This window comes from Rhinolophus sinicus, linkage group LG01 (assembly GCF_036562045.2).
Source record: "Rhinolophus sinicus isolate RSC01 linkage group LG01, ASM3656204v1, whole genome shotgun sequence".
Classification (NCBI taxonomy): domain Eukaryota; kingdom Metazoa; phylum Chordata; class Mammalia; order Chiroptera; family Rhinolophidae; genus Rhinolophus; species Rhinolophus sinicus.
In genome coordinates, this window is record NC_133751.1 from 151,802,525 (window position 1) to 151,824,830 (window position 22,306).

Consider the following 22,306-nt stretch of genomic DNA (forward strand, 5'->3'; position numbering starts at 1 on the left):
TAATATTATGTAAATTAAATACTGAAATTGTTTCATTCATTTGGATATGATTCCTAGAGACAAAGTGAGGTGAGCCCATATTACGATAGAAGACACTGTGATAAAGATGATTTTCTCCTAAGAATGCATGAAGTTAGATGGAACATTTTAGGTAAAGAAAAGAATAAGCTAGTTTGATTTTCTTTGATTACAAAATTCACTAAGTTCTCTACTTTTATCTACTTGGAAAGATGCTATGTAAGGGGAAAAAAAACAAAAAAACCCATGGAAACTTGCCAATGATTTTGATCAAGGAATGTTGGCAGACTGAAGGAAGTGTCTGACAAAGTAAATGTTGCCAAATAATTTCAATGTTTATAATAGATGCTTTTCTTAAGCTTAATTGTGTAGCTCTGTGATGACACAAGAATAAAGTAACAAAGAAACCACTTTCAGGGGACAGGACTGGCAGTGGTTCCCATCTTTATCTAGAGCAGAAGTTTCTGTGGTGATGAACATGCTCCTTATCTGTGCTGTCCAGTGATGGCTGCTAGTCACATGTAGCTAATGGACCGAGCAACTACATTTTTAACTTGCTTGTTTAATTAATTTATATAGCCACTTGTGATTCATGGCTACTGGGTTGGACCCTGCAGGTTTCCAGAGAGACATTCATGAGCTCAGGCTTGAAGCTATCTCATTTGGGGGGAGAAAAAGAACAGAAGAGGAATTTGGGTGACATGAAGAAGTGGGGGCCTCTCTATCATCTATCTATCTATCTATCTATCTATCTATCTATCTATCTATCATCATCATCTTCATCAATCTGTCAGAGAGAGAGAGAGAGAGAGACAGAGAGACAGAGAGAGACAGAGACAGAGACAGAGAGACAGAGAGAGACAGAGAGAGAGAGACAGACTACTTTTCATGGGGAAAAAACAGAAATTCTGTTTTTTACTTTTGGGTGAGCCCAGGACTACCTTTTGCAAAGTGTGGAGGCTCTTCAATTGTTGCCTCTGCTGTGATATACAACTTTATGATCAACCCTACTGTCCTGATTATTTCATATTAGTGAACTTGATGAGTTAAATATTTTGAATACTAAACTAAGGAACTCATATATACTCACACTAAACACACACACCAAACCCATTCCCGCATTTGTTCTGCCATTCAGCCAAGAACTTTATAGACATTTATTAACCAGATCCGCGGTTTATTGGTTTGTTGTATTTTTTAAAGCTTAGGCTCTCAGATTCAGGACCCAAGCTACCTGGGTTTCAATACTGGATCCTCCATTTATTAGTTGGGTGACTCTTAGAGGCATACTTAACTTTTGTATTGGTTTCCCCATCGGGTTCTTATGAAGATTACATGAAGTCATATTTGTAAAGTGTATAGAATAGTCCCTTGCACTGCTTATTGAACAAATTAAAAAAAAAAAAGAATGCTACCATTATTAATGACATTTTCTCATTCTTCAGATATCGTTCAAATATCTGTCACATGGTGGACATCAGAAACTCCCATCAAGTAGCTGGCCAGGTTGGGGCTGATTTGGTAGGCTTCTTATCTGATGGTTCCCATGTTCAGGGGCTCAAAATGGTAGCACAGGTTCTGTTGTTCTCTACCCCTTGGCAAATGGAAAGCACAAGAAATGTTGAGGCTTTTAGTAAAATGTGTTGAAATAACTGCAAATAGGAAAAAAATGTTGTCTGACTTTGCCATGAAATACCTTCCAATTTAGAGATCCTGAGACAGATCTGTTTGCAAAATGCAAATAGGTACCTAGGTTAGGCTGATGGAACACTCAATATTCTGTTGCTAAGGATCTAAGCCTATTCATGGTATCCTATTTTTAGAGTGTACAAGAATGAATCAGAGACCTATTATTAATTAATGATTGTGAAATAACACTGTTGGATGACAGAAAGTAGAAAATTTTAATAACAGCTGCTTTGAGGATTACTTTTACAAACATATAAAAGAATTTTTGAAGTTGCATTTTACCTCTTTGGATCATTGTTTTGAAATAATTTTTTTTCCTTAAATGTCTATATGGTTAGCCCCATCTTAAAAAGAAAAGATCTTGGCAATGACAAGCTCCCAAAAGATTAATTATACCTCTTTATTTATTAACATGCAAACTAAATTCCTAAAAATTGTGAATGTCTAACAGCCTATCAGAGTAGGAAAAAAAATTTCAGTCTTGCTTTTAGTGTCTATAATAATTAGTGATACTTATCATTTACTGCATCCAGGCTTTGTTCACTATGGGTGATTTAGATGAGAAAACTCAAGAGTAGAAAAATCAAACACCTGGTTGGAGTCACACAAGTAGTAAGGATGGGTTTGATCCTGAGAAGCCTGACTCGAGAGCCTGTATTCTTGAAACTGAAGTTTTTCCTGGTTCACATTTACGACTCACCAAACATCACCAAACAGGGACATGGGAAGACTACATCTTGTACAGATGCAATTCTTCTATATCTTGCTATAGCCATTCATTTGTTTAACAAATACTGAACACTCACTAGGCTAATAACAGGCATACTTTCTTGAACATTATTGGCTAATGGGTTAAATGTATCATCTTATTTAACCCTTGCAGCAACTCCATGATGTCGCTTACAGACCTTACAAGTCAGTGGTTCACAGTGAGTGTAGAAGCAAGAGATGAGTGTAAGTCTTCGGATTCCCTGCTGACACCCTTCAACACCACATTGCAGGTGAGGGATTGTGCCCAGTGCTGGAGAACGTGGACATTGCATGACTCACAAACCCTTCTTCTGAGAACTTGGGATGCAGTTGTGCTGATGAGAGATACACACAAATAACTGATACATGTGGGATACATATGGGAGGAACGTACTGCTACTAGGGACACAGGTAACATGCTATGAATATCATCAGAGAGCAGTTCCTTCTGACAAAACAGGAAACACTAAATAGAAAAAGATATTTGAGCTGACTAAAAAAAGAGTAAAAATTGGAAAAGGAGAGATTTAGGAGGTAAGAGTCAAGTAGTGAAAACTACCAACAGGAATTTGTAGTGATTTTGAAAAAACAAATCATTACGGTTTTGTTATTAATGGGCTGGTTTCCATTTTTAAAACACAGAATAGGAATTTTCTTTCCAAAGTTGATTTACACTTTCCTTCATTTATTTAATAAGTATATATTGAGCACCTATTGGGTGTCAGATGTTGCTGATGCAGGCATTGAGGGTCTGGCAGTGTTCCAGGAGACAAAATGTTTGCTGCTGTCTTGGAGCTTATGGTTTGTTTGGTGGGGAAAGGCTGACAATTAAAAAAAAAAAAAGCAAGTGAAGTGCACAGCCTGTCTCATGGTGACAGTGCTACCACCAATCTCCAAACAGGGAAGAGGTATGGAGAGTCAGGGGCAGGCGTAAGGTAGGTTGCTACTTCAAATCGAGTGATGAGAGAAGGACTTACCAAAGAGGTGACATTTCATCAAGAACCTGAAAGAGGTGAAAGAGCAAGTGTAAAGACCATGTGTTAGTCCATTTAGCTTTAAGTACTTTATGTCTGAGGGCATGTGCCTGATAGCTTCTTTTTACCCACTGCCCTTTGTCCCCCACCCCCCAAGATCCACTCTCCATTCTCCACATTCCTTTTTGCCATGGCAGGATAGGCTGTGGAGTACATCAACAGGCAACTTTGCAATTTGGATTACAGTTGGGTTCAGCTGATGGGAACTGTGGCATGAGATAAGATAGGAAAGAGAGTGAGGTTGGGGCATTTGCTCCCTCCATCTGTCTCCAAGTGGAGCCCTGAATAATATGAGGCATAACAGAACCATCATTAGTGCTGTTTTCGGAAGTAAAATGTGAAGCATTAAAGATATAATGATTTGATCATGGTATAACTGGGGATAAGAATGGAAACGCACTCCAGATACCTAACCTTTTGCTTATTGACATTAGCCTACGGGCCCGTAAAGCACTGATGACATTTATTGACCCTGTAGCTGACAGAATACACACACACACACACACACACACACACACACACACACACTTTCATTTTCAAAGGGTTAACAAGTTCCTTGAAGCTCTTTTGCTACTGATTCATGGATTCCAGAATAAGACTCTTGGCTGCATGGAAATGAGAGGCCACCTATCTACAGGTAATTTGTTACATGGCATCCCTCAGCAGCTAACATTTAACAATGCTTAATTTTGTGCTTTCAGTGAAAAGGGTAAAATACATATTCTCCACTATATTTAGAAACTAAATGAGGCTTTCACATGCGTTCCATTTCTAGTCACTCCTCCCTGACCCCAATCTACAGTCTCTCATTTTATTAATTCATGATCTTTCCCAAAAATCTCTTCCTCCCAAGGATTTCAGTAAACTGACCCATCATATTCCTTTTTTTTTTTTTTTCCATTTTAGAAACCTGGGTAATCACAGATCTTTTTTGACCCTTTCCTCCTCTGTTACCTGGCATCCAAGCAATAACTGAGTGAAGTTGATTCTGCTTCTTGAATATCTTAAATCTGCCCCCTTACCTTCATTTCTGCTGCTGCCACTTTCATTAAGAAACTTTTATCTCTCATTTAAGCTATCACAAGTGCTTATTACTAATTTGCTAACTAAACAACCTCTCTTCTATCTACAATCCATTTTCACATAACAGCTGTAGTGTTACCATAAAAGCCCATGACAACCACCAGTAATTAAGAGAATTTGGATATTATATAATTCATGATTGGTTGCTATGCTCCATCCTGCCCCCATTCTCAAATAGACGTGGGGTAAATTTCCCATCTTTTGTTGGAGAGGACCAAAAAGGGGAAGGCAAGGCCCATGAGGAAACTCCAGGAACTGCTATTTTGGGAAGTGCATGAGGAACTTCCACTCCCCCAGTATATTTTCCCAGTCCAATTTCCCTAGAAGGCGTCAGGAAAACAAGACATTTCTGATATTGCTGCTATTGTCTTGGTAATCCCAGCCGTAACACTCAGAATCATCTCTACCGATATTTAACCTAGAGTAGACAACTGCCACTGGATGGTGGTGAACTGAGGCTGGGACCCAAACCCCCACTTGAAGGAATTTAGACCCCTGGTCTGGGCTCCCATGACTGACAGCCTACTGTCCTATTAGGTTCATCCAAGTCACTTCATTAACCTAACCATAACAAAGCACCACATTTAATAGCAATGAAAACTTTTGGGCCACACATACTGTGTTATAGAAATGTTATAGTGTATTTCATAAACTCAAATCAGAACGTGTCACTTGCCTCATTAAAAATCTTTCAGTTTTTTTTCTTTTTTGCTCTTAGGATGAAATCTCTAATCGCATGGCCTCTAAGGCCCAATTTCAATCTCAAATACCTATGGGGAACAGGCAGATGGATGTATGATCTGCCTGCCTGTGAGACTGTAGAGTATGGTGAGGCCTGGGGCAGCTGTACCTGTGTTTCCTATTTAAAGGCTTTATGATCAATTAAAAATAAACCAGAACAAACTATACACATGCCAAACGGGAGGAAAGGAACTTTCAGTGGCACTTTACTCTGTCCACTTCATCGTCTTGCCCTCCTCTCCCTCCTGCCCACGTTACAACTTCATGGGGATGTCAGGCTCCTTCCTGCCTCAAAGTTTAAGAACAGACCATTCCCTCTGCTGAAATGCTTTCCTCCTATTTATCTGATTAACTATTTCTTGTCTTATAAACAGTAGCTTAAAAACCACATAATTATGGAAGCCTATCCCTTTTGTATTCCTGCCTTGAATTAGAGCCCATGTCCTTGTTATAATATACGTATCCTATTAGCCTTTTTTCAAAACAACAGTTGTCTAGTATCTACCTTTCCCTGTGCATCCATTCCTCCATCCACCCCCCATAGAATTATCCAGTCTATAAAGCGTCCACTTTATTAAGCATCTACTTTTTACCAGGCATCTCCAACCTGCGATAAGCCCGTCGCAGGGTTCCTACCCTTGACTGGTTGGAAAATGAATTCAGAAGGCAGGGGAAAGAGGATTCAAAAATAAATTTTAATGCTAAGCCTGGAATATAGGAAAATCAAGATGGAAGCAGGTGTGAGGGACAGAAGGAATTATCCTTTTATTTTGAGATTGTAGTGAGACATTCAAAGGTTAATGTCTAGTATATAAGAGAAGCTGGAGAACAATTTGAGAGTCACCTACAGAAGTATGATATATGAAGCTAAGAGAATACTTTAAAATCTCTAAGACTCAGAAAAGAAAGAAAGAAGAAAGGATTGGAATGTTTAAAGAGCACACTAGAAAAGGTACCTAAAAATAGAAATTTTCTTTCACATTTTGATGTGATGCAACTTGGTAAAATTAGCTTATTTTTTAGAGAAATAAGTGTATTTAACTTTAGTAAAATAAGGTTAGATGGAGTCTCTGATATATACAATTCCACTAGTAAGAACTATAAGGTGGAAAAAAACCCCAGTAAGGCTTAGTTCTTGGCATTAAATGTTCTGTAATTGTACACGTTGCAGCTTTAATTAGTCAATTAACTCTTGTTTCCTCATCCTTGCCATTATCTAAATGTATATTTTGAGCTCTCTTTGGATGTTGGAAAAACTCTCCCCTCTTTGAAAAAAGGCACGCAAATATTATTCAATAGAAACCCATCTGCACAGTGATTGAGTCACAATGAGTCGAGATTCCTGGAATCTGTGAGAAAGGCTTGTGCTTGTTGCGTCATCCCTCCCTTCTCATAGTTCTATGCCAAGGACCTGGCGAGTTTGTTCAGATGCTTTTCTGTGCTGCTATCCTCTGTCAAGCCACATGAGGGCAGCAGAAAGGCAGAGCAGACCGCCTGGCCCTGAAGAGCAATCAGAGAAGCCTGAAGCTCTAATTTTGGGCGTAGTGTTTTCAGAAATTCCCCTTCAAAAATTAGACGCGTTTTTATCTTTTTAAACAATCCTAGTCAATTGATGTGCCTAGTCTGCTCCTTTAAAAGAAAAACGAGATCTACATTAGTAATAGGTAAGTACTGTACATGTGAATGCAGACATTTTCAAGGGTTGTATTTGGTTTGCTCAGAATACATTTCCTAATTTTTCTTGGCCAGTTACAATTTGACAAGAGATTTATTTAGTAAATACTGTCCTATATCCTTAAGAATAATTATTTTGAGCACAATCAAAGCCCTGTTAGCCCTGTTTGGATATATGTGGAAGCACATTTTATTAAACGTAGTTAGGATAAAAGATTGGTGAAATGCAGCAGCTTTTCATTTGTGAACTCTATCTTTGGCTGTATCCTCAGTTGCAATAAAGAGTTTTTGAGTGAATTTAACTCACAACTGAAAACTTAGGATTATTGTACTACAAGGATAGAGGGGAACATAATTTCCAGGTGCTAGGCTCCCTGTCTCTTGAGAATACCTTGTTTTCTCTGTCAAATAGATGTTTTTTTCCCATCTCAATTCCATCTCACTTTTCAGCCACTCCCACTAATTTATGACCCACTGATTTCTGCAGGCTCTTCGGGTCTCATGGTGGAAGTATTATCTCTAGGCAGCTTCGCCCCCTCCTTCTTGATATTCTTGGCCATTATGTGCCTCTCCTGTTTACTCTCATGGAGCCCTATAAACTCCTAGGGGAACTATGTCTTGTTCCTAATTTTATCTCCAGGACCTAGCACTGTGTACTTAGTAAGAACTCAATTGAAAAACAACAACAAAAAAAAGAACACAACTTTTATCAAGTAGGTGGGAGTGCAAGGTAAAAGGATTTGCTGCCCTGCCTATTGTAGTTTGGGGACTGTAATATTTGAGGCCATATTAAAGGTGATTGACATCAATTCTTTTCAACAAACATTTGGCATTCATGTAAGACCAGGTAGACGTGAAGCCTGTAGCTAGTCAGGTAGTTAGTCACATGACTCGACAATGATGGAAGCCAGGGGCTTAAAAGAAGTAAAATCATGTTTGTGAAAATGCTTTGTATAGTGCTAAGCAGAGGAGTGAACACGGTATTGTCTGTTTAAAATCAAAAGAAAAAGCTTAGACCTTGTATTGATCTTAGTAAAACTCTCTTCCTGTAGCTTTCTGGTTGCTAAGATGATGCTCTCAAGGGCATCAGTCTGTGCTAGAGGTCATTGCACTGCGGTGGGGAGAGAGAATGAACTCTTTCTGGAAAGGACTCAGTGCAGTTTTCTTAGCATCTTGTTGCTAGGCAATTGCTCCTCTGGTGAAAGCTCATCTTCCTGTTAAAAGATGGAGTTAAGTCTTGTTGAGAAAAATGAAGTTTGTATAAATTGGACCATTGGCAAGCAGTATTTTGTTCTAGTCCTCAAAATGGCCTTATCTTATAAGGAAGACAAATAATTCCTACTTAAAATCCTGTTACTTAGCAACCAGATACTATAACTCCTCTCTTTGTGTTGCAAAGCAATATACTTCCTTTTTAATCTTATTGATTTATTTTTACCTTTCCACCCATATGCCTTTCTAAATTGATTTAATGAGATTCAGCAGGGCATTGTTTTGTGGTAGTATTTCCCTAGACTGCTGAATTAATTTCCATTTGAAAAATTACTTTGGTTCTGCAGCTTTTAGCCAGCACGTGCATATTACATAATGATCAAATATAATGGGTTGTCAATTTGAAGAGGCAATATTTAAAGAGTATGATTTTTTTAAAGGAAGTGTAGACAGGTAGGTGCTATTTGTATATATCTGACAAACCTACACATGGTTTGCTAGACTCTACAATTTCAAAAATCAATATAGAATAATTATCTTTCTCAGAACTGCAAATATCCATTAGACTCTAAGTACCTTTTGTGTTAACCTTTTGATATTTTAAATTGTTGGTCGATGTAGAGAGCAAAATTTGCAATTTGCCTTTATTCTCATCTCATAATAATGTTACGGACTTTTGGAAGCCAGTGGCCACACTAACATAGCTGCGTAATATCAGTCTTTTTTTTTTTTTTTAATTCTGGAAGACTTCTGAGTTCATAATAGAGAAGTTTTAACATAAAACAAGGAGTTTTAAAATTCTTTTCTAGTTGTTATTGTATACTTTACATACCGTGTTTCCCTGAAAATAAGACCAGGTTTTATATTAATTTTTGCTCCAAAAGACGCATTATGGCGTATTTTCAGGGGACGTCTTTTTTTTTTTTTTTTTTCATGTACAACAATCTACATTTTTTCAAATACAGTCATGTCATCTTCTGGAACATCGTCATAACGTACTAAATGCATCCATCTGGCTGACGATCTTAACTGGGGCTTATTTTCAGGGTTGGTCTTATTTCTGGGAAACACGGTCATAGCTGCTTGTGTTCATTACAGATTTTGTTTGTTTGTTTGTTTTTTTGATATTCCATCCTGGAGTTTTGAGACGTGGTTGCCACCCAACACTAATAATTCTGATTAGAAGTTCAAAAACTTTTGAATTCTTGAGTGAATTTAGTGAGCTTGAAAGGATTTCCTGAAACATTTAACTTTTTAATTTTCTTTCTTTCCTTCCTTCCCTCCCTCCTTCCTTCCTTCATCTGTCATCCAACTTAAAATTGTTGGTTTTCTTCCCATAGGTTAGCATTTTTTTGTCATGATAGAACTCCAATTTGAACCAGCTTAAGCAAAAAAGGGAGCGGAGCAATCCCAAACCTGGGTCTGGAAAACCACCAGGGTGCTTGTTCTCCATCTCTTAGTTCTGCTTCTCTCATCACTCTGCATCCTCTTTATCTTTGTGTCTTTACCCATGACTTCCAGTAGCTTCCTGGACCATCTCTTCCTAGTTTAAACAGAAAGGAAGGACCTCTAATTCACCAATATTTGTATCTTAGGAAAGGACTCAAGAAGGTAATCTTGAGTCACATACTTACTCAAAAACCAAATCCTGTGGCCACGAAAGTAGAGAGATGAAAGAAAATAGCTCCACATGTTCAAAAAGGAGGGGTGGGGGGGAAAGAATAGTGGGGCTGTTGATTTCAAGAAAAGTACTAAACTAATTAAACGAAAGAATCACCACTACCCCATCATTTGCCATATACTTAGAGAAGAAAGATGAGTTAGACATACTCTGGGCCCATAAGGAGCTTACTATCTAATGGGACAGTGGATTTATAAACTGATACCTTTAATGCAGTGTTACTTGTGCAACAATGAAAGTCTTCACATGGTTCTCAGGGATCTTAGAGAAGGTGAACCAACTTTCCCAGGAATATGGAGATAAGAAATAAGAGGGACTGGGCATGGTGGATAATGGGAATGGTTGTTGCCAAAAAAAAAGCCTTTGCAGTGATACTTATGTTAACAATGAATCTTAAATAACAGATGGGAATATACCATGTCAGCAAAGGAAGCAGGACATTTAGGCAAATGGAACAGCAAAGAAAAAAGAACATGGGATGTTTATAAAATGTTAGAGGTTCAATATGGGTCAAGAAATGAGTAAATGCTGGAACTTGCTAGGAGACATCTGCAAAGAAAAGCAGGAAAGTGTCACAAAGGGCCTTTTGGACCATGATAAGGAGTTTCAATTTATCTTGTATGTGAAAAGTAATCCTGAGAGATTTTAAGTTGAATATAAAAATCTGGTTGGACATTTGTGTTGGTAAGTAAACATTATTTTTGATCGATTTTTAACGTGAAAAAATATAAAATACATTGGAGTGTGCATTTAAACCTGCCTGGGGATCTCCTGGAAGTGGACCATACAGTCCTAACACCTTAACAATTTTTAGTTTAAAGTAGTACTTCCGATTTTTCCTAAGTGCTTCATGCATAGAAAATAGTATTTATACAGCAAACTTAGATAGCCTGAGGAGGGAGTTTATAGCCAGGTTACCAGCCCAGGGGTCCTGGATGCTCTAGGCCCCTTCTGTATGCCAAATAGTCCCATCTCCTCAGACCATGAGCCATTCGCTGCACACCAGTAAGAAACTCTAGTGTAGGGATCCGAATTAGCGTGGGGACAGGGAATGTCTACAGAGTAGCAATCACTTGTTTTCACAGGAAGTACAAATAATGTTAGAGTTATTAATGGCAGTGAATTAAGATGGGAAATGTTGACTCCTTAAAATTGTTCAATATTTCACATTAGTTGCTTCTTAACAAATAGGAAAAAGAAAAACGTATAAAGAAAAACCTTGTTTAAAGAAAAACTGATTGTTTTGTCTTCCCAGTGCTAACCGGCATTCTCTGGTGTTCCTCTGCAAAAGGTCAACACCCTGCGCAGTCAAACAGCAGGAACTGGACTGCGGAGAGGCAGGGCCTTAGGGAAAGTGCTGGGCCAGGCTCTGACTCTGAAGCAGTTGAGGGCACAGGCCATTCTCCTTCCCACAGTGGGTTCCCACTCCTGTCCCACTTGCGAAGCCTCACTATTGTAGCTGCTCCAGCTCAAGGAACCCTAGCTTGGGGCTCAGTGGTCAGTGACCCTCTGCAAGGACCCAGGTCTACATTGTTCACGACCTTGTTAGTGGTAGACATTGAATTTTGGGATCCAGCTTTATGTTTGGGTGTTAGAGGAAGCTAGGGACATTTATAGATGCTTTTTAACAACAACAACAAAATGAGTAAAATATGTGAATAATACAAATGCATTATTGTAATAGGAACTTTTTATGTAGCCTTACCCGTTATAATATCTAGTTTAAGTATGTGCCTTAATAATCTCCCTACAGTGGTTTTATTTTTCATTTTGACACTATTTTTCATATTTTCTAAATAGTACATACATCTTAAACATCCGAGATCGAATCAGAGAAATGCTCTAGACAGATCTTTGAACTAAGCTCAGACATTTGCATTGAAAATGCTGTTTAAAATTCATTTATTCAGTCTTCTAGGCTGTTTAGTGTAGTGGTACGCATATGAAATTTGTCAGTTTTCTGAAGTGTAGCTGGAAGAATTCTGAATTTATGATGTTCATAATATTTTTACTGACGATAGGTATGTATCAGTAAGAACATTACAAAAACCATTTCCATTTGGATTTTTGTTTCATTTATGTATTAGAAAGATTATAGCTCTAATAACAACAATTAACCTATGAGTATTTTTCTGTGCTCTTTTTCTTTTTAAAAAATATTTTCTTATATACAAATCAATTTGATGAAGAAAAAAGAATTAAAGCCTTTATCATAGAATTATTTTCACAATTTATGTCATATTGATTGTTGAGGTACTGGTAACTCAATTAATGGAAACTTCATGTTAGTGAAACGAAAAGTTGGAGAAAATGACATCCAGTTTCACCAGGAGTGGACCACATAAGAATGGTATTAGGAAGTAAAGATTTTAAATAATACACTTTGATATTCAAAGTTACATGTTGGAACTTGATTCCCAAGAAGAGGTGATTTCATCAGAGGTTCATTAGGATGGCAGTGCTATAGGTGTAGTTGAATCAGAGAAAATACAGTCTTTTACAAGTAGCATTTAGGCTGAATTGTAGAGAATGTAAAGGAAATTACATTTGCTAATAGCACAGTACCTGCAATTTTGATGAACCTTTAAACTGAATTTGTTTTGGAATCCACATGTATATTGTTGCTAATGCAAATGTTTTACTTGAAATGGCAGAGATGGAAATGTCCTGTTGGATCATCTCCTGCCCATGCAAAAGAGACACCTGAAGCTGGCTTATGATGGCCTTGTGCATATTGCTTTGACCTTGTTGGGTCAACTTAATAGTCTTGGGGAAAATGATTTTTAATGTAGGAGGTAGTTATTCTGATGTGAATATCCTATGAAACACAGCAGTAGAGTCAAGTATCACCATTGTAATTTTCAGATAACCCAATTACATACTAGGTGACTCAGCATAGGTGTGAAAACCAAAAGCAGCCCTGCTATGTCTGATAACCTGACTGTATAGCACTCAGAAGTGCTTCAGAAATCTTTGATGCTATTTAGGTTGATATGTAAATTTTGTAACCCAGCATGTTCAAAGAGTCGCTATGCAGCAACACCACAGATCAAAAGCGACGTGCGTTGTTATTCTGTTGAACTTCAGAGACTAATAGAAAATCATGAGAAAAGTTAAATGAAAAGTATTTTATATTTAATTCTAGGAGCTCTTGAAAAATATAAGGCATAAGGGCTGGTCTGAACTAAAGGTATTCTAGTGAGTTCTTGTTTAAAAGTTATCTAGTTCTCACTGCAGCTTCTCTTGACTTCTCAGTACCTATGACGACGCATATAAAGAGGAATTCTAACAATGCAATTGCAATATGAAACTAAAATTTAACCTATTACCAAAATCTAAAAGGAATTTTCAGTAGCTGCCAGAGCCATGAAAATGGATTTTGAAGTGCAAGAACTAGACTCCTAATCTTATACTGTTTCATTATGGTTTTCTCAAATTGAAAGGGGTAGAAAAATGACTTTTTTTTTTTTCTCCTTCAGGTCATCTTGCCACCCTTTCCCTCTAGACACTCACACTTCAGAGGGTCTGACCCAACAAAAACCTGGGGTAAAACTAAACTGTTATTCCCCATCCCCCATGCACACGGTAAAGACAGTCAAAGGGATATGGCAGAAGGAGGGTGGTGGTGTATTTACTGGTAATAGCGTGTTACATTCTGGAAACTGTGCTCCGCACAAGTCACATACTGTAGAGAGGATGCCCAGGGCCATGGTATCAGACTTGGGGTGTTCCCGACTCCACTGTGAAAGGAGTGGGAGAGCCAGTGAGTGGGAGGTAGTAGCAGGCCCACTTCAGTGCAGAGGAACCTCACTAGAGTAAAAGCTTCTTACATATTGAGAGAGAGGCTGGAAATGTGTTTATTTTCTTGCCATAATATTGTAGATCATAGAGATTGTATCAGGACCGGGGGAGAGGGAGCAAAGGTGGTTTGCTCATTTGTTGTCACTAAATGTTTTCTAGTAATAAATGTTGAGAGTCTAGAAAGGGCTGACTTACTCAATGTTAAATAACTAAAAGAAAAAAAACCCTGCCTTGGAGGCTGAAAAATTACCTTGGGAAAAAAGTAGTCCTAAGAATTAGATTTTAGAAAAATGGTTGGCATCCTTGATCCGATGCTAAAAGATATATATAGCTATATACATATATAGTTATAGTTATATAGTTATGTAGTTATATATTTATGTATAGTTATATATATAGTTTTTGATACAAGCTAAGATGATAATTAATATCTGGATTAAAATTCGCATTAGAGAGAGGAAAAGACATATTTGACACTGTAGAAAATTGAATCAGTAATGTGAAAAACAAGGATTACCTCTCAGAAGGTACAGCAAAAGCACAATAATGAAAAAAATGAGGGTAATCATAGATATGAAAAGCCAAAAATGTAAAGTCAATCTCAAAATTACACATGATCTCAGGAAGACTAGAATAATTGAGTCAGAATCACCAAAGATGAAAAATGCCCTGGGTTGATAATGCTGGTTGAAAGAGGTCTCTGTATTGCAGGCAAAAATCAATACAACGAAAACTATAGGTAGGCACATCTTGGTAATTAAAAAAAAATTCCTAATAGAGTTATAAAATATTTCAAAAGCATTAAGGTGATAAAAAAGCAGCTTCTTTATAACAAAATAAAAATCGTGATGGCATTAGATGACTCCTCCACTAAATGTAGGAAGATAATTAAACAAACTATCTGTACTAATTTTCCATAAAATTTACAGGGAAAAACGTTATAATTCAAGGATTTTATATAAAACCAGAAATTTCGTAACAACAGCAAAGGTAATTTATACATAAGCAAATTCTCTGAAAGTACATCACCCATATATTTTAAAAAGTGACATGAAGATATACATCAGTGAATCAAATGACAAATCAAAATTAAGAATTCAAAAATGACAGTGTCATATAAAATGTACTTATGGCCCTGCTCTTACTTTTTGTGGACCACAAATTTAGTAATACCATGGAATTAGGTGTTTACATATGAATTTAGAGTCCAGCTTACCAACTTAGCATTTCTGTACTTCCCTCAGCTCTTTCCAGTCCCTTCATAGTACCATGAAATCTGAAGTGTTTGCAATATTGATTGATAAGTAGTTCTAATGGGCTGTCTTAGCAACATAGCTCAACAACAGTGAAGCCAGACTGTCTTGGTTAAGTCTGCTTGCTGAAAATTTCTTTCTATGAAGAAGTTACTTAACCTATCTGTGCCTTAGTTTCCTTATCTGTAAAATGGGAATATTAATAGTACCTATGTCATAGAATTATATGAAGTAAATAAATCAATATAACATTGACGGTAGCTATTTTTATTTAAGGTTTTGAAATAATACTTCATATTATATATTTTACATGTGTAAATTGGAGAAATGAATAAAAAACAGCACAACAGTCTTCTGTGACATGGAGAGAGTATAATATACTGTTTATGCAGTGTAACACAGACCAAGCACAATGGAATCCCTGCTTTCCACTTTTTAGGAGGGTGAATTTGCACAAGTTACTGAATCTCAACTTTTCCCTCAACCTTTTTCATCTGTAGAATGGGGCACATAGTATTTAATGTATAGGTAGAGTGACAAGTTCATCATGGTTTGCTCTGGATGTTTCTGGGTTTTTCACCTAAAGTCCCACATTCTGAAAACCCCTCAGCCCAGAAAAACTGGGACAGTGGTTACTCTATTACATGGTTGTTAAGAAGATCAATTGCTTAGTATATGATCTTAAAACATTAGTGTTCAATAAATGTTTTCCATTATTTACATTCTTTTTTGTAATGTCTTCAAAATCTAGTATCTTATATTTACAGCACATAATGTGTACTCCCCACATTTCAAGAACTCAATAGCCACAAATGGCTCGTGGCTACCATATTGGACAGCACAACTTTAGACCGATGCTGAAATAAGTTGAAGAAGAGGTAAGTACCTCCCACAAACTACTTTTTTTCTATCAAGATGATAATTTTTTTCATCTTCCATATTTCATATACTCACTCTAAAATTTCTAAATCCATGAGTTCTTTTGTGAAGTCAAATATTATAGTTAGATAAGCAAAAGGATGTTTATCTCATATTTGGGACTATCCACAACATTGGTCAACAACTTGATATGTGTAAGGTTTTATTCAACTACTTTCTAGAGAAAAACCAGGTAAAAATGCATAGGCTACGAAAGCCTGTGGTTACTTCATTTTATTGTTCACTTATTTTTAAATGGTATAAACTTAGCCTATATTTATAAATAACCTGGGCTACAGAACAACCTTGAATCTTTGGTCATTCTTTTTTTGTCTGAAAATAATGTTTACCTAAGAGTTTATTAATCATAGCATGAAATACAAAATGGTGGTAGGTAAAGTTTAATGCGTCCAAATTTTTATATAGTTGTCTACACTCCAGATGACTATGAGTAAATTATAAAATATATTTGTTTTGTAATCTTAATGGGTATCAGAAACTTGTCAAACTTTTCCTTCGCCATTGTTAAATTTAAGACATTCTACCTTAGACTTTGGACTCCACACAGATTATATAGTTAATATTATTATAAATAAATAATGAAATGAAAGCAATTTAATCTTATTTTTCTCTAGTACTGAGTGCTGGTTAGAAAACGAAAAGAAGATAGCCTTTTTTTTCTTTCTTAATATCCTATAACCTCTAATTACACCCATTTAGTAAAACTAGGAGAACTAGTTCAAACTGGATTTAATCTTTTCTGTATAATATTTCTGAAAATTCAGTAAAAACTGGTGTCATATGACCAGCCAGAATCTATTATCTGGTTATTTTAGATAAAAGCAAGGAGGTAGATGTTGAAACCATTTGGCCCACGATGGCAGGTTACATCTCAGATGTCAACCCTAATTGATTATGTTAGTGGTTGTATGTAAGGCTCTGCTAAGGAGAACTGTGAGGCCTGGTATAGTTCTCTGTAAAAGGTGAACTAAAGACGTCGGCAATGGCTGTGGGAAGTGGAAGCACATACGAGTATGCACATTCTTACCTCTCATTAATAGCAATCCTCACAGAAAGGGAGCTCCTTGCCTAGTAGGGGAAAGGTGACAGAGGTGCAGTCATTATTTCATCAGACTGTCTGGAGCTGCAGGCACTGAAAAACGGGGTCAGCTGGATGCTAAGCCTAAAGAAAAAATTTGCTGTTAGAATTCTGCAAAAAGAGGTAGAATCATGGTACAAATGTTCTCAGGACCCATTCTCAGGGAAGCAGTTTGCCTGAGCATACTAAAAGTGCCAACATGTTTGTTTATGTGGGAACCAGTGGGCATTAGCCGAGTGTGGAATGAAAGCGCCAAAAAAGATCAATTAAAAAAAATGAAAACCTCTTACAATATCATACATATGTATAAGACAATATCAAAATATTCTAAATCAGTTTTATCAACATTTTAGTGGAGAAAAGGTAGGTTATATTTGGATCTTCTTACAAAAAGATAATCTTTAAAATGTACAACTACAGACTATAAGAACCAGAAGTAATTTCACTTAATCCAACTTATCATTTAACAAATAGATAAACAGTCCAAGGAAGACGGGTGGACTCCAAGGGTCAAGAGTTTCTGTGTACCAGAACTGTGTCCAGAGAAGTCTTCCTGGTTCTGACAGGGTATTTGATTTCTGTAAGGGATCAGCATCTGAGTTTGAAAGGCCTGCTAAACTTTATCCGAGGACCCCTTAAATGTTATTTCATTTCACTTTCCATGGGTAGAAATTTCCTGAAATTATTTTGGACTGGTAGCTTTTTATTGCCTTTAAAGATTCCTAAAATATTCTGTTGTTTCTGACACTTAAATACAAAAGGGAAATAATTTTCTTTATCTCTTAACCTGTTTCACACTTCAGTTTTTACCTTGAACCACTTTTTTTAGAGAAGGGGATACATTAATGTTTTTTAGTATTACCTCATTTATTTTAAATGTCAAGGGACAGTGGGGGTGGCCAGTTAGCTCAGTTGGTTAGAGCGTGGTGCTGGTAGCACCAAGGTTGCTGGTTCAATCCCAGCATGGGCCACTGTGAGCTGTGCCCTCCTTAAAAAAAATAATAAAAAATAAATAAAAGAAACACAATTAAAATACCAAGGGTGCTAAAAAAGTGTATACACATAACTTGTATTCATCTTTTTTTTGTCGGTATATATTGAGTATTACAATTTTAATGCAGTTTTTTCCTTTCTTAAAATGTGTATACATTTTTTGGCACCTTCTGTATCTAGTTTCAATAGAGTCATATTTTACATAAGGAAAATTCATAACTAGTAAAAGTTGTCTATTCGTAATACATAATTTAAAACTCTTTTACTGCATTTTAAAGTCTAGAGACTAGATGACTCAGTGGGAAAAAATCATAATTGTATGTAAAACTCAGTTTGGGGAATGCTATAAAATGTGTTAATTTTAGCCAAAAGATAATATGTTTATTCATTCACTAAACATTTTGAGTACTATGTACTAAGTATGGCAAAAGAATTACTCATGAAATGCCATAAACTGTTCATATTTTGAACGTATAAATCCACAAATAAAACTTTACAATGGTACGAGTGTGATCAAACAATACAGTGAATGTTTAAATAAAAACAAATATTACAATAAAGGACACATTACCATTAATCCCTCCCAAAATACGCCCCCCTCGCTTTGAACACACTTACTCCATTGTTCTTGCCACTTTCTGAAGCAGTTCTGGGAGTCTTTTTTCATGAGTGTCTTTAGTTGTGCTGTCGTTGCTATTTACATGTCCTGAATCTTTTTGACTTTGGGGAAGAGCCAGAAGTTGCACAGTGCCAGACCCAGTGAATAAGGTGGATGATGACACACCGTGATGTTTTTATTTGACAGAAATTGCCATATAACAGAAGTGATGTGTGACACTGAACATTGTCATGATGGAGGATGATTTACAGCACACTTTAAAACACACCTTATCTCAACCATAGCTCACACCCATCTGACTGCATTGAACAAGTTGAAACTTGTCACACACTGTTACTAAGGTTTGATGCATCGCTTCCTGTATTGAGGATCCCTGCCTCTCTGTTGGATGGCACTCAACAGCAGCATTCACCGTATTTTGTGATCACAACAAAATGCTCCATGTTACACATCGCTTGTGGTACCGCAATTTCTGTCAAATAAAAACATTACGGTGTGTCCTCATCCACCTTGTTCACCGGATCTGGCACTGTGAGACTTCTGGCTCTTTCCCAAAGTCAAAATGACCATGAAAGGTAAACTTTTAAAATCAATTTAGGACATCGAGGCAGCCATGATAGCACAACTAAAGACACTCATGAAAGAGGACCTCCAGAACTGCTTCAGAAAATGGCAAGAATGATAGGATAAGTGTGTTTAAAGCGAGGGGGAGTCTTTTGAGGGGGCATTAATGACAATGTGTCTTTTACTGTAATAATTTTCTTTTTATTTAAGCTTTCACCATGTTTATTGATCACAACTCATAGATTTTATATAAATGACATGGGTAAGATGCCATTGGAGTACAGAAGATATAATCCAGGAAGATTTCATGGATGAGGTGACACTGGAGGCTTGTAGAGAATTTCCAATGAAGATAAGACATTGCAGAGGAAAGGCATACGCAGAAGCAAGGAGATGTAATGCTATGTGCCATTTTTAAGGGATAGTGAATAGCTTGGTCTGACTAAAGTACAAGGTGTTTGGGATGAAGTGGCAGAAGATGAGTCTAGAAAGGTGTATTGTATACTATGAGTATACTCCTTAAGGATACATCCTAGGACTGTATCCTTAAGACGTGGACAATCGTTACAGTTTTTTAAACCAGGAAGTGGTACAATAAGATCTGTATTCATAAAGATAACACTAGTGGCAGCATGAAGCATAGATTGGAGAGGAGAGACACAATATAGGCTGCAGGGAACTTAAGCTAGGATATTTAAGGAATGAGGCATTGCTCAGGGACGCATGATATCTCATGTTTGATTCACTCTTATTCTTTTTGTACTGGTTCACTTTACTTATACATCATCTCTATTCCTTAAGGCAGCTTACAAGATTTGTCATGATCGGTGTGTGTTCCCTGCCTTCTTTTTGAGGCTTGACCAACCCTTATCTTCCAATTCTCACCAAAATCCAGCATCCTGTTCTTCCTTTCAGTTTCCTCGTTTTGCAAACTCCTTCTTATCTCAGGGTTTTTACACAGCTAGTGTCTCCTGCCTAAACTGCTCATTCTTTCTCCCTTTGCATGGCCAACTAGTTATTTTCCAAGTTGCAACTTGCAGTTACTTCCTTAAGGGATCCCTTCCCTCTAAATACACAGACATGAATGCACAAACATACAACACACTCAGCCTTTTTACATCCCTTAAGTCTTCTCCTATGCTGTGAGGTTATATGAAAGGAAAGCCTACCCTGGACTTTCAAATAATGACTCATACAATTGTTTGCTTGTTGTCATTCTCCTTTACCGGAAAAGTTTTGGGACTGTCCATGTTTTGTTTCTTGCTTTATGTGTTCAGTAAATATTTTTAAAGAAATGAATGTGGTTACCAGTTTAAGGGCTATACATTATTACTCAACACCAACCAAGTGTAGTCTTTGTACTTGAGAGACAGAGGGAGAGAGAAGAGAAAGGTTCTGATTAATTTGGTCACCCTTGCATCATGTTTTCTTGTTTGAGGATGGAGGTAGTAGGGTAACTTGATGTGATGCTCATTCAGCAGGAGTGACAATTACTCAGCAGATTTAGTGACACTGGGCATGGCATGGTGGATACCCTGAAGTATGTTTAACATGTTAGCAACCAGATAAGAGGAGCTGAGAAATTCACAGATACACGTAGACATACAGAGGACGTTTAGAACAAAAAGCAATATATACAGATGGAGAATGACGGACCAGGAAAAATATAAGCTCAAAATTATTTGGACTCTATTCAATGACTATCTGTGAGTCAATAGTATAGTGTTCCCATTTGAAATTTCAATAACTGAATTACGTTAATAGGAGGATATTATGTAACTTCTTCCTATAGTCATCATTACCATAATGCATCTGTTATAGGCTCCTCCTTTACCTTCAAATGGTAGAAGAGAAAACGATTGGTGTAGAAATGAATAAAAGAAATGAATACTAAGATGAAATAGGACCATTTGTGACAACATGAATGGATCTTGAGATTATTATGCTAAGTGAAATAAATCAGACAGAAAAAGTCAAGAACCATATGATTTCACTGATATGTGGTATATAAAACTGAAAACAACAAAAGAACAAGACAGATAAATGAAGAAACAAAAACTCATAGACACAGACAACAGTTTAGTGGTTACCAGAGGGTAAGGGGAAGGGGGGCGGTAGATGAGGGTAAAGGGGATCCAATATATGGTGATGGAAGGAGAACTGACTCTGGGTGGTGAACACATAATGTGATCTAGAGATGATTTATTACAGAATTGTACACCTGAAATCTATGAAACTTTGCTTACAATTGTCATCCCAATAAACTTTTTTTAAAAAAAGAAGAAATGAATGCTGTGAAAACTGGGCTTATAAAAATAATCCAAGAGAAGAATATTGAGGAAAGATGTAATCCTTTCATTTAAAAAAAAAGTTATTATGAATAGAATATCAATAGTTCCATTGATATTCATTATTATGAATAGAATTAAGCAGTTATTATTTCTACAAACGAACAAGAGGAAGTAGGGTTAAATCATTATAATTAACAAGGTCATATAGCTGAAGACCACATTGTGTATTCACTGTTATTACCATAGATGATGTTGGGGTTTTTTTTGTGTGTGTGTTTTTTTTATTTCTTAGTACTATGAGAAGAAAGGTAGATATCTTCTGGACACAGTAAAGGCTAAATTTACATCTTCTAAAGTAGTTACTCCATTGTGTTGTGATCTTTTTTTTTTACATGGTTTTCCACATTAGACACTGGCCATGTATGGCAGAGACTATCTTATTTGCCTTATATCTGCCCAACCCTTTCCATATCATAGTCATTGTACCAGAATGTATTAAATACTGAAACTCTGGTGGGAGTTATATGGATAGACAGATGATGACATAATGGTAGACATACATACAGACAGATAGATATGAAGCGCAGGGTTTTTTAAGGCAGTGCCTGGCCTGCATTGCTCTTAATTCTGTGTTCTAAACCCAAATTTCTTCTTTATATAATAGTTCAGAAAGTACTATCTGAGTGAAATAGGTACTTAGAGAGGCTGAGACTATCTCCTGATTGCACTTTGGTTTTTTAGCAACTCAACATACTCCCTAGATCTTTGTTCCCATGGCCTTTATTTATTAAAAACTTTTACTAGTTATGAATTTTCCTTGTGTAAAATATGACTCTATTGAAACTATTTATATGTTTTAAAAGATGAGATAATACATAAAAGATGT

The 22,306-nt window shown here is 36.7% G+C and overlaps 1 non-coding gene across 1 annotated transcript; it reads left to right on the top strand.

Annotated features, from left to right (window-relative positions):
• The first annotated feature begins 17,850 nt into the window (after positions 1 to 17,850).
• Positions 17,851 to 17,924, top strand: TRNAT-GGU (transfer RNA threonine (anticodon GGU)). The gene has a single exon. It is a non-coding gene; the product is annotated as a tRNA-Thr (tRNA).
• The last annotated feature ends 4,382 nt before the right edge of the window (positions 17,925 to 22,306 follow it).